The sequence below is a fragment of the Myotis yumanensis genome, unplaced genomic scaffold, assembly GCF_028538775.1.
Source record: "Myotis yumanensis isolate MYYU_CA2020_CCGP unplaced genomic scaffold, mMyoYum1.0.hap1 SCAF_19, whole genome shotgun sequence".
NCBI classification, from domain to species: Eukaryota; Metazoa; Chordata; class Mammalia; order Chiroptera; family Vespertilionidae; genus Myotis; species Myotis yumanensis.
Window position 1 is genome coordinate 21,721,542 of NW_027223770.1, and position 13,600 is coordinate 21,735,141.

General features: G+C 45.9%; 1 protein-coding gene across 1 annotated transcript in view; it reads left to right on the forward strand.

Moving 5' to 3' along the window:
* The first annotated feature begins 720 nt into the window (after positions 1-720).
* Positions 721-13,600, forward strand: part of CORO1C (coronin 1C) — a 60,997-nt gene continuing 48,117 nt past the window's right edge. The window contains exon 1 of the mRNA XM_070400184.1: positions 721-817. The gene's annotated coding sequence lies outside the window, so the exon portion shown is untranslated. The remainder of the gene's footprint in view (positions 818-13,600) is intronic.

Sequence of the window (13,600 nt, forward strand, 5' to 3'; positions counted from 1 at the left end):
GAGAAGGCCAGAGCATGGGAGTCCCCAGAGGTGGTGGTGGGAGGGTATGTCGGAGCCAAGGAAGAGCTTAGGTGGCCAGAGGCGGGGATTCGAGAATTTGGGGCGGAGCTTGGAGTTTTAAGCGGTTAGATGGGGAGGTGGGCGGGGCTTGCGATGCTGCGAATGGGGTGGTTACTCTATGGGCGGGGCTCCTAGAACTTGCGGCGGGGTTTTGTGTACCGATAGGTCAGTTCTGAAGCAATGGGCGGGGAGCTGGGTTTAGTGACAGGAGGCCGGCTGAGGGCTTGGATGGGTAGTGGGCGGGGTCAGAGGAGCTGATATTCCGGTTTTAAGGGGCTCAGGGGGCCTGTTTGAGGAGCCGGGGATGTGGCCCTGCAGAGCCAAGCAGGTCAGTGGGCGGAGCTCGAGGAACGCCGCTCCCGGTTTTGAGGAGCAGTGGGCGTGGCTCGGGGCGCCTGTGGGTGTGGCTCTCCGGCCACTGAGATAAGCAGTGGGCGGTCCTCCGCGGCCCACCTGCACGCTTCGGCTTGACCAGAGGGGGCGTTAGGGAGAGTGAGATGGGGATGGTGAGGTGGGAAGCGCAATTCTCTGCCGGAAGTGGGCGTGGCTTTCTGCAGCCGGGCGGCTCTGGTTGGGCGCGTCGCGCCGCGGGGGCGGAGCCTGCGTGCGGCGGCGGGGGCGGGGGCGGCTGCCCATACCCCTCCCCGGCGCGGCGCTCAGTGCCAGGCGGGAGGCGACAGCGGTTGGAAGCTTCGCGGGGCTTTGCAGCGGGGACTTCGGCGGCGGCGGCGGCGGCGCCTCAGGCACCTCGGCCCTGGTGAGCCGCGCGCGCCCGGCAGGGCCGCTTGGGAGCGAGGCGGGCGGGCGGGCGGGCGGGCGGACGCGTTCTCGAAGCACTTGCCGGTGTCGGCTGACAGGAGCCGGCGGGGCGTGGGGCAGGGCCGGGTGTAGGGAAGTGGGCTGGGGTGGCGCGCGGGGTGCGGGTCCTTGGGCCGGGGGTTCACCTGGCCAGTGTGCAGGGGGTCGGGGTCGGGGCTGCTGCCGGAGCCTCCGGGCCTGGGAGGAGGGAGTTGGGGACAGAACCGCTTGGCCTGGGGAGAGCGAACCCGGGTCCGGAGGAGACTGTCCAGGGGAGGCTTTTTGGGGTCCGGAACCCTCATGGCCGGGTGAGGAGCCGAGTGGTGACTGGGCTGACGGAGGAAGGCTTTTAGGGGTCAGGGACCCGTCTGGTTGGGTGGGGTCTTGGGTGAGGAGGGGCTGTTTGAGGCTGGGGCGCAGTGGCTGGGGGCGCCAGAGCTGGAGGCGGAGTTTGAGCGGCCCTGGGGAGCGAGTGGGTGGGGGGGGGCGGGTAGGCAGGGTCGGGGTTCAAGTGTGGCGGGGGCGAGCTGGGCCCGGCCTGGGAGGGGCGTGGGGGTTGCCTGGCTTCAGGGGCGAGGCTGGCGCTGGGCCCCGAGGATCTGGGTTAGGGGTCGGGAAAGGGCGCAAAGCGGCCGGAGCTGGAGCAACGTGGGTGGGGGCGGCTTGGGAAGAGGGCGAGCCCGGAGGTGGGAGCCGAGGGTTGGGGCTTGGCGGGGTGAGGTTGCGAGAGGAAGAATGAGGCAGGAATGCTGCAGGGTCGGGGGGGGGGGGGGGGCGGGCGGGAAGCTGGGGGCTGGGGCGTCGGTGTGAAGTGGGTGATTCCGAGATGGGGGAGCAGCTGGCGAGGGGCGCAGGGAAAGGGAGCGAGGTGCAGGTGGGGCGCCGCCGCGCCCGAATGACGGGGGCCGAGGTCGGATGCTGAGGGTGGACCTGCGGGAACCCAGCTCTCGCGCCGGGTCCGCACAGGCGCGCACACGCACACACACACCCCGGCTCTCCGGCTCCTAAAGGGCTTGAATGTGCCGGGGGAAGTGGCCGGCTGCGGGAGGGCCGAGAAGAAAGGGGCTCGCTTCCTCTCTCGGGGAGAGGCGCTGGCCCCGCCGTCCTTTTTTGGGAGTGTTCAAAGGGTTTTGCTGGCTGGAAAAGGAAACGTCGGCTTCGCTGCCTATGGTGGTTTAGAATCACATCCTATATTTGGCCTTCATGTCGGCTGCCCTTGTTTTGCGGTGTCTGAAGTCCTTGCTCTCTACATGTTGCAGACGTGGGGTTGGGTGTGAGAAGCAAATTGCGAGTTGCTCATCTCCCGCCCCGGATTGCAAGATTTTAAAAAAAAAAAAGGGCCTTTCTTATACCTGTAAAGGCGTTTAAAAAGAATTGGATGTCGTGCGTGTTTTTAAACTGGTACTCGGTGGTGGACGTAGTACTTTTTTGGAAATAGTTACCACAAACATATTGGGCTCTCTTCCTGGAGCCGTCCTGCCTGGGATTTTACATTGTAAAACTGTACTTGTCGGGCTGTTCGTATTCATGCATTTCATTGTCCTTATCTGGCAGAACTCTGTCCTGATACCAGGGCCCGCTGGTATAGTCAGAAACATAATTAAGTATACGCAGTGTGCTTTGGACCGTCTGTTCAGTTGTAAAGGGCAAATAATGTATGTGTTTATATTACTTCATTTACTGCATTCCCTGTACAACTGAAGAAATGGGGAAAATATATTTTGGACTTGATTCTATATATTGTAGGAAAGTAACTTAAGGAAACGAAATGTTTTCTCTTAGAGGTCCATTTCAGAGTTGCAGTGTTTGGATATAGTCACCTTTGGGTCTGAAAGGTTCCTTAAATAAATGGGGGTGGGGGAGCCAAATAAAACTGGAAATTTTCTGTAGGTCTTGAAGGGCAGGCAGTGTTTGGCGGTAGGCAGTAGTCATGTGTACTGAGGATTGAACAAAGGCTGGTATAAAGGTCGGGTACACGCCTTTTTGACAAAACTGGAATGCATCTTGTGTGTTTTTCATTATCGTGGAAGGTACATTAAAGCATGATGAATTTTAATACACATACTAATGAGATATCACGGCACACAGTTTTGAAATTTTCATGATCATTTGTTACTTTGCGTGCAGATTGTGCTAATTAGCATTTATGTCTATTTATAATTTAGGATTAGATTTAGGGTTGAGAAATAGCACATTTATTTTATTTATTTATTAATAATCCTCATCTGAGGATATGTTTTTGTTGATTTTTGAGAGAGAGGAAGGGAGAGGGAGAAACACCGATCCATTGATGATTGGCTACCTCCTGCACAAAACTTGACCAGGGATCCAACCTGCAACCTGAGCATGTGCTCTGCTCTGCCTGGGAATCGAACCCATGACCTTTCCTTGTATGGAAGGACGCTCCAACCAACTGAGCCACTCCAGCCGGGGCTAGAAATAGCACTTTTTAAACACTGTTCGATTTATTTTTCCTGTTTAAGTTTTATACTTAATGTATCTGTCACTTATGGGATCCACTTCAGCTGGGAGGAGGAGCATCATTTGCATGCTTATAAAATGGAATGTTCAAAGGGATAAATGTCAGTTCTTAGTTATATAACTGGAAATGGGAGATTCAGTTCTTTTTAATGCAAATTACTTTTTAATATTTTGATTTGCCACAAACTGGTACTGTAGAAACAGATACTACTAGCAGGGCTATTTTATCTTTGACTTCTATTTCAGAGGTGAAACAGTAATAAATTTGGGTGCCACTTTCATATTTAGGGTTCAGATCAATGTGTGGTTTCCATTTGATGAGTTCCCTGTGTTATCCTGGATTATGAACTCTCTTCTGACACTTGTATGTCTTTTAAAACTTAAGATGTATTTTCTGTATTAAAACATGGAAATTGTCATGAATATTTCAGTATGACCTAGTACCTAGAATGTTAAGTAATAGAATCTCTCTGGGTTTTCATTGCCCTAGTTCAGATCCTTTAAAGTGAGTGAACAAGATTATATACTCGTTTTTGAGACTGTTTTTTTGTGTTTTAATAGTGCAAAATGGAATCTTTTTTGTTTTATAACTGCCTTTTTTTGAAATATAACTCACATACCATACAATTCACCCATTTAAAGTGTAAAATTCGATAGTGATTAGTATACTCGCAGAGTTGTGCAGTCATCATTACAATTTTAGAATATTTTCATCAGCCCAAAAAGAAACCCTGTGCCCGTTAGCAGTCCCCCTGTCCCCAGTCTCTTCCCTCCTTTGCCCTAGGCAACCACTAATTTACTTTTTGTCTCTGGATTTGCTTATTTTGGACATTTCATATAAGTGGAATCATTCAGTACAGAGTCTTTGTGTTTGTCTTTTACTAAGCATAATGTTTTCAAGGTTTATCTGTGTTGTAGCATCTATTAGTACTTCATTTTTTATAATTGAATAATACATTGTATCAATACACCTTATTTTCTTTATTCATCAACTGATAGACATTGGGTGTTTCCCCTTTTTGCCTATTATATGAGTAATGTTGCTATGAACATTCATGTACAATTTCTGTATGGACATATGTTTTCATTTCTCTTGTGAATTGCTAGGTCATGTTGGTAACTTTATGTTTAACTGTCAGAGGAACTAACTGCCAGACTGTTTTCCAAAGCAGCTATACCATTTACAATCCACCAGCAATGTATAAAGACTTAAATATTTCTACATCCTTGTCAACACTTGTTATTCTCTGACTCTTTGACTTTGGCCATCCCCTGGGGTGTGAAGTGGTATATCATTTTGATTTGCATTTCCCTGATGGCTAATGATGTGTCCAGCATCTTACATGATTAGTGAACAGTTGTGTATATTTTTTGGCGATATGTCTATTCATATGCTTTGCCCATTTTAAAACTGGGTTCTCTTTTTATTGTTAAGTTATGAGTTATATTCTAGAAAGAAGTGTCTTACCAGATATAAAATTTGCAAACATTTTCTCCATTCTGTGAATTGTCTTTTCACTTTCTTTTTTATTGAGGTACTAGTGCCCCTGTGCACAGACTTGTGCACATTGAAAGGAAATTAATTAGAAGGTGGCTAGTGGGGTGGGACTGGGCAAGATGGGCTGGACACGCCCTGGAGCCAACCTCCCGAGGCCCCTCCCTGGCCTTCCGCTCCTGGGGTGGCGCTGCAGCACGTAGGTCTGCAGAGTGAGTGAGGTCCCTCGGCCCGGCCTGTGGGGATCGGGCCAAAACCCGCTCTCTGACATCTCCCGAGGGGGTCCCGGATTGCAAGAGGGCGGTTCTCAGGTGATACACCCTGGAATCGGGCTCCCTCCTCTCTGGTTCCAGGGTGCGTTACCCAAGAACCACTGCTGCCAAGTCACCACAGCTTGGCAGCTCCTGCATTGAGCGTCTGCTCCCTGGTGGTCAGTGGGAGTCATATCTACGAGCTGGTCGCTTAGCCTTTTATATATATAGATAATTGACAACATTTTTTATTTTTTATTTTTTATTTTTTTTTATTTTTTTTATTTTTTTTTTATTTTATTTTTTAAAATATATTTTATTGATTTTTTACAGAGAGGAAGGGAGAGAGATAGAGAGTCAAACATCAGTGAGAGAGAAACATCAATCAGCTGCCTCCTGCACACTCCCCACTGGGGATGTGGCCGCAACCCAGGTACATGCCCTTGACCGGAATCGAACCCGGGACCCTTCAGTCCGCAGGCCGACGCTCTATCCACTGAGCCAAACCGGTTTCGGCAACATTTTTTATTTTTTATTTTTTTTAATTGATTTTTAGAGAGAGAGGAAGGGAGAGGGAGAGAGAAACATTATGAGGTGGATGTATTGATTGCCTCCTGCATGGATTGAACCCGCAACCTGGGCATGTGCCTTGACTGGGAATCAAACCGACAACCTCTTGGTGCACAGGATGACACCCAACCTGAGCCACACTGGCTAGGGTGACATAACATTTCTTTTCACTTTCTTTGAAGCCCAAAAGTTTTTAATTTGGGAGAAGTTGAAGTCTAATTTATGCATAATGGAGTCAATATTTATATTAATGCAGTTATAAATTATTGAGACTTTAAATCATATTCTTATCAATATTTTGTTTATATAAATTAAAAGCCAAAGTGAAAGGGTTAGGGAAAGATTTGAATTAGTCCTAGATCAAAAAGGGTGCACCAGGGAACAATGTCATTCTGCTGTTTAAATTTTCTAGTCGTCTTCCACCCCATTGTCTGTGGTTAAAGTTCAAACTTCTTAATGTGGCTAAGGATCGAGATGTCTCTGATTTCAGCCTGCCTTATCACTCACTACTCCCCTTAGGTTTTTATCTCCACTCAGTGAACGAATGATTATTGAATAAAATTAACTGGAAAGATCCTGAGGTCAGTGGGTTTCTCGGATTCTTATTTGTGGCTTTGTTGCCTGTGTTAGAATAACATGGAAGGCAGAGGTAATTCCCCTCTGCCTTTCTGGCATCCAAGTCCAGCTCTTACAAAAAAAACTTGCTCAGATTGTAAAACTGAGTGTTTGAAACATTTTCCTGAGGGCAAAACATTATCGTCCAGGTTCTTTCCCTCTAATGGACAGAAATGACTGGCCCACAGCCTGTCTCAGTAGGGCAGATGGCCAGGGGACACATTTAGTTTGGTACAGTCAGACACACCAAACGCTGCAGGCCTGCCCTGATGGTATCATGTCAGTGCTGGAACTGCCCCTGCAGTCTGACAAAGGGTGTAACCTGGGTTGTAAGGACGCATACTTTCTTCCGTTTCATTCTTTTGTTCATGCTCTCTTGCTTCTCTCAGAGCATCTGACGCAAGTAGTAGTCTTTAGTTATATTTTCTGTTATGTTCACTTTTAGTACATTAATTAAAAATACTTAATTTCTTCCTGAGAATTAGGAGAAACTAGTTGGCCATTTGGGGTACATTTTCTGCTTCGGGTTCATTAAATTGTTGGATTGTGGCAAGGTAGTAAAGAGAAGAAAAAAAATAACCCTATATAGTTTTTTGCTCTAAGAGAGTTTTGTATTTAGAGAAACCGAGGCAATGAAGGGTGCAGACCTTCAGAGCCAGACTGAGCTGGGTTTCACTCTTGGCTACACTTCAATTTTTTAAAAGTATTTTAAATTGATTTTTATAGAGCGAGGAAGGGAGAGGGAGAGAGAGAGAGAGAGAGAGAGAGAGAGAGAGAGAGAAAAACATTGCTGTGAGAGCAGAACAGCAGTTGGCTGCCTCTTGCAGGTCCTATACCTGGGATCAAGCTCACAACCTGGGCATGTGCCCTGACCTGGAATCGAACTGGCAAACTTTGAGTGCAAGGGAAGATACCCAACCAGCTGAGCCACACAGGCCAGGGCTTGGCTCCATTTCTTAGTTAACTGTGACGTTGCCAGTGACCTCACCTCCCTGAGCCTCGGTTTCCTCTTCTGCAGTATGGAGATGTTAATGGCTACTCTGCTGGGTACTAGAAACGTTAAATGAGAAAAAGTATGTAAAGTGCCTAAGAATGAGCAGCACTGACTAAATTTGTGTTCCCTCATTCTCACTCTTAAATGTCTGGTGTAATGAATGGAACTGTGGAGAATCTAATAGAGGAGGCTTAATGCATTTTATTTCTGATGTTAAGCTATTTGCGCATGGCTTTCCACTTGCAGCTCAGCACTTTAGATTTTGAATCAAAGTTGAAACGATGAAGAGAAAAAAAGTGTCTAATTTTAGGATAGAAAAGTGGTAAAAATGAGGTAGTGTTTGCTGTCTATCTGAATTGGAAATGTCTGTACAGACAAGCTTCTCTTATTCAGGTCTTATGCTTGTGTTCAATATGTCTGTGTTTGTCTGTTTATCTATTTTAAGGAAAAAGGTTTAGTTCCTGGCAAACGATGCATCTTAGAATTTGAAAGGAGGTTGCACTACAGTGTGTGAGATATTCATCTGGTTATAATGTGAATGGCAGCATTGTGATAAAGTGTAACATTCTGTGTGGGGAAAAGAGCTACTGTAGTTTCATGGGATGTTAAATTAGGCCTGTCATTTGAATCTTACATTACTAACAAAAGCAGGTTCCCCTGTTTGCTACAGTAAAGAGAAATTAAATCAAATTGATGCACAGGTCAGAGAGAAACTGGAATATAAATGGGAGTAGGAGGCTTTTATTTTGTAGGACTGAAGGCAGTAATTCCACAGTACAACATATTTATTTTTCCCCTTTGTTCTTGCAGTTATCTAAATTTTCAAAAAATATGAATAATGGGTCCTATTTTAGTACCAGTATCTCAAATGCCTTTAAAAAATATATCATTTGAGGGGGACTAGGGAGACTATTTCTCAGGTCTAGAGGTTCTCATTCTTGAAGGTCTGTGAAGATCATCTATAGACCTTTGTACATGCAGCTGCCTGGGCTTGAGCTTCCTGGTGACTCTGAATCACAGCTAGAGTGGGAAGTACCTATCTGGCCTTACAGATGAGGGCTGTGGTCACAGGAGCTTGAGAGACTTGCTCAAGATCAGGAACTTAACTGTCCCTTCCCTCCTCCCTCAGCCATCCTCCACCTTTTCCCGTAAGTAGTGTGAATTTGTTTTTATAGTTGGTTGTGTGGGTTTATAGTATAGTGTGGATTAAAAGAAAACTCTTTTACAGTGTGAACCTGATATTGGTTTTCCCTCTTTAGTCCTTGAACCAATGCAACGGTTCCCTCTTAACCTTTCACCATACATACAAAGTGAGCCTCCTCACAGTTTATCTCTGCAGTTCATCATCACAATTGGTCGGTAGTACCGATGTTTGTCTTTTCCCCTCCCTTTTTCAGATTGTACATGTGTTAAATTACTAAGCTTGGTCCAGATTTTCAGAAGGTTTTTTAGATGCATTTTTTGGAAAACGTGAAAATACATGGAATCTGTTGGATAAATCTTTGGTAGACTTGATTTCCTAGTTTTAGTATAAAGTTCCTTGACAGTATTTTATTGATCCATTTTTGTTTCTTCAGTCTGATAATCTGACTATTTGTAAGCAGTGGTTGTAAGGACTTATCTCAAATGTTTCAAAGACCAATTAATATCGCAGAGAAGCCACTGCATTGTGTCTTGCCAGAATAATTGGCACCATTAGGCCATTTGTATATGCAAACACTACGTTTGACAGGAACAACACATGTCCAGTACTACACTACACAGATTGTAACAGGCATAATGAAAACCCCTTAGGATGAGCAGAAGTTGACTATTGCTTCACAGTGTGGTCATTCTGTCTCTGTGGGACCAAGATAGACTGGGAATCTAGGCACGTGGCAGCTTGGGGTAAGAGCCTTTTTGACCCGTTGTGGGATCAGATGTGTGCCCACGTGTTCTGACAACTGCTGAGGTCTTTATCCTGGCTGAACGAAGCTGTGGGTTTTCAGTCTCGTGAAAGGCCATACATAACACACTTGGGAAAGGAAGTGTTGGGAGAGTGAAACCTTTGGGGGTGTATTTTCTTCTCACATGGTAGGGGTTCTTGACAAAATTCACAAGCACCCCCTCCTTAAGACAAATGTTTAATCACCATTATTTACTTACTTCACATGAAAGATACTTAAATTCCTTTTCATAATGGTCAAACATTCTTTTCTAGTTAAAGATTCTAATTCCTTTCATTCTTAGGAACTTAAAGAATTGAGGCTGATTTATTAATATGAAAACTCAAATGCTGCCTGAGTGGTGACTGAGAAACCATATAAACTTGAGCTGTCATCTCCATTAAGCAGAAGGATTTATTAGGAGACTAGTCACTTTACAAGCTAGAGGGTGAATTAATTTTGTGGTTAGTAGTGTCTTTAGCTTCCCATTGTCATCCTAGTTGTCTTTTGGCAAGCAAGAGAGAGGCTGGAGCCAAAGAGTGCTGGCCACAGGGGTGATATTTTAATAAGATGTGTGTTGTCTGTTTTAGAAATACAGTAATCCTTCCTTAGGCTCTTTCTCTTATGTGGGCCACTGTTGCTTTATAGTGCTACTATACTAGTAGGAGAAGATAAATCAGAAGTTTTGTGGTTTTTGTGTGTGTGCTTTTTTTTTTATCCTAAGACTTCCAGTTTGATCTTATGCAATATAGAGATATCTTGCATGCACTGGGCTGAGTTACATTGTCAAGTGGAACAAATGATGCATCTTACCTGCAGAGGATAGTTGTGGACCATGTGCTTTTCTAAAGGTGAATGGTGGAGAGCCCTGATGCAGTTTCTGTTTTGGAGGCAGTCTTGGACATTCAGCCCTCAACCCAGGACTGGGTCATATTCCAAAGACTAACTCGGTTACTTGGAACTCAGATGGCATCTTTTGGTATAGATTCAGTATTACAAGTGGTGAGTAAGTTCTCAGCCTAGACTGAAGAAATCTGTTTAATTCACAGCACAGCATTTGAAACTGTTAATGGTGATAATGGGATTCTGGATCCGGGGACTAGGAGTCCTGTGAAACAGCAGTAGGAACCATGCTCCACACCCTAGGTGCCTGTCTCAGGCTGTGTGGCATCCAGCAGCCTCATGCTACAGCAGCCTTCCAAGTTCTTCATCCTTCCCTCTTAATTTGAAGCTTCTCCCCTGGTTAATTTGATCTCCTTTAAGTAGCAGTAGCAGGGAGTTGACTTTGGGGTATCTGGGGCCAGGTCAGTCTCATCAGTCTCCAGATGTCTGGTTTGGGGTCGGGGTGACAAGAAGGGATGACGCAAGAGGAGGCTAAGACTCGCCGCTGCCGCCTGGGTGACCCTGATTCTGGACTGGGAGATGGGATGCCGGGATGCCGGGCCGACTTGTCCTCTGCTCCCTGCCCCTCTCTGCCCACAGAGTCTGATAGTGGCAGCCAGTCCGCCTGAGATGATGCCACTGGCACCAGGGAGGTCCATTACTTTTCCAAGGTCATGCAGCAGAGAGTAGAGAGCAGATTGCTGGGTTGCACAGAGACCAGAGAGGAGGCTACTGCAGTAGTCCCAATGTTCCAGAGACTCTTGAGTGGATTCGTCGAGTGGGCACCAAGGCACACAAGTCTGGAGATCAGGAAAGGGTTCAGATTGGAGACATCCTCAACACCGATGATGTATGGACCAGGATGGAGCTGTGGGTCAGGTTTGGCAGTGGGCATCTTCAGTCCTGGTGGCAATACCATTAGGGTCGTGTGACCTTTGAAGATGGGGTTATCTACTCCTGGGAGGAGTGGGGGCTCCTTGATGAAGCGCAGAGATGTCTGTACTGCAGTGGGATGCTGGAGAACTTTTCTGTGGTGGCCTCTCTGGGACTTGCATCTTCCAGGACCCATGAAATTACCCAACTGGAGCAGTGGGGAGAGTCCTTTTTGCCTGCCTGTGGGGTCATGACTGTAATCAATGCCAAGAGGTTGTTGGTGTGGAGCAGAGGTTGAGCTGAGTGTTAACGTAGAAGGAATGCTCAGAGCAAACCTTCACCAACACCAGAAGCTGCACTGTGGGGAGAGACCCTTAGGAAGAGAAGGTGGGGGATGGGGCGAAGGGTGAGAAGAACTTCCTGACTGGCTCTGGTCTTAACCATTAGGTGACTCATAGTACAGGACCACTGAAAGTCACCCTGAAAAAAGTCATGACAAGTGCAGCGAATGTGGGAAGCCTTTGGTCTGAAATACTTGTTTAGCACCAGAGACACACACTGAAGAAAAGCCTTATGAATGGAGTGAATGTGGGTCATTATTCAGCCATAAGTACAACCTTTTTATACACCAAACTAGAGACCTGATGCACGAAATTTGTGCAAGGGGCTCAGCCCCGTGGCTGCCTCTGCCTTGGTGGCTTCGTCCAGAAGGACGTCCAGCCTAATTAGCATATTATGCTTTTATTATTATAGATAGTTCACACTGGTGAAAGGCCTTATAGATATAGTGAATGTGGAATATCCTTTAGCCACAATGCCAACCTTATTCAACACCGGAGAGTTCATGTTGGAGAAAGCCTTTTCCGTGCAGGGAAGGTGGGAAAGCCTTCAGGCATAATTCCACGCTTGTTCAGCACCACAGAATCCACACTGGAGTAAAGGACTTACGAGTGCAGCGAATGTGGGAAATTCTTTAGCTTCAACATAAGCCTCATGAAACATCAGAGCATTCACACTGGAGAAAGACTTATAAGTGCACCGAATGTGGGAACTTCCATAGCCACAGTCAAGCCTTATTAATCATTGGAGAGTTCACACTGGAGAAAGGCCTTATGAGTGTAGAGAATGTGGGGAATTTTTTTAGCCAAAGCTCGAGCCTCATGCAACACCGCAAGGTTCTCACTGGAGAAAAGTCTTTTAAATGAAATGAATGTGGAAGATTCTTTAGCAAGAATTCCAGCCTTGTTAAACATCAGAGGGTTCACACTGAAGTGAGACCTTAACGAGCCCAGGGAATGTGGGACATCTTTCACCAGAGCAAATTTTGGAGGTTTAGTTATTTAAATCATGAATTCTGATGAAAAGCTGTGATAATACATTTTGGTGCTTTATTTGCAAACTTATTTAACTGACTTCTTTTTTTTTTTTAACTCTATCGCACCTTTTCTTAAAAATATATTTTACTGATTTTTTACAGAGAGGAAGAGAGAGGGATAGAGAGCCAGAAACATCAATGAGAGAGAAACATCAATCAGCTGCCCCCTGCACACTCCCCACTGGGGATGTGCCTGCAACCAAGGTACATGCCCTTGACCAGAATTGAACCTGGGACCCTTGAGTCCGCAGGCCGAAGCTCTATCCGCTGAGCCAATCCGGTCAGGGCTTAACTGACTTCTTGAATAAATTGAAAATATTGGTAGCATGGGGTTCTTAGGACTTTGTTTTATAGTCCAGTTAGAGACTTTAAGAATCAGTGAAGCCCCATCCTAGTGGAAGCATGCTTTCATCTTGGAGGTTTTTGTCAAAGTAGATAGGGGAAAAGCCATAATTTGTATCAAGAAGAGGATTTAAAGTAATGGTACCATGTCATCGAACAGCGGAGTTTCTCTTTACCCTCTTTCTCCTCTTCTCTAGTTTTTCATTTTTTTTTAATCCTCACTCCAGGATATTTTATCCATTGCTTTTTAGAGAGAGTGAAGGGAAAGAGGGAGGGAGACAAATATCGATGTGAGAGAGACACATTGATTGGTTGCCTCTTGCACAAGCCCGGATGAGGACTGAGAATTGAACCTGAGACCCTTTGGTGGGCAGGCCAAAGCTCTAACCAATGAGCAACACCGACCAGAGTAGTTTCTCATCTTTTAATGCCTTGACTGACTGGAAAGTGTCCTTGTCTCACTGGTGGTTTGTCCTGAGGGGCTCTAGGGCTAGCCCCAGAGGAATCAAAGGTCAGGTCTCAGAGCATTTCAGTGGCTCCTGGAGCTCCAAGGATTCAGTGTGTTTGGAATTAGTTTGATCTGGGAAATTGATAAGAACTGAGTAAGTTAAAATATGGTTAATTGTGCACCATTTCAGTTGCTGAATGGTCTCATCGTTTAGGAATTTATTTGTGCAATATTAAAATTTCAAAAATGACAGGCTTTGGTTTAAATCATGTTAGTGATTAATGTGATAAGTGATCACAAGAAAAGATTTGTTTTGTAATTGTGTGTGTGTGTTTGTGTGCTTTATTTTTGGTAATTTTTTAAAATTTTATTTTTATTGATTTGTAGAGAGAAAGGAAGGGAGAGGGAGGTGGGGGGGGGGAGAGAGAGAGAGAGAGAGAGAGAGATCTGAGAGTGACAAATCAACGTTGCCTCCTGCACTCCCCCCACCA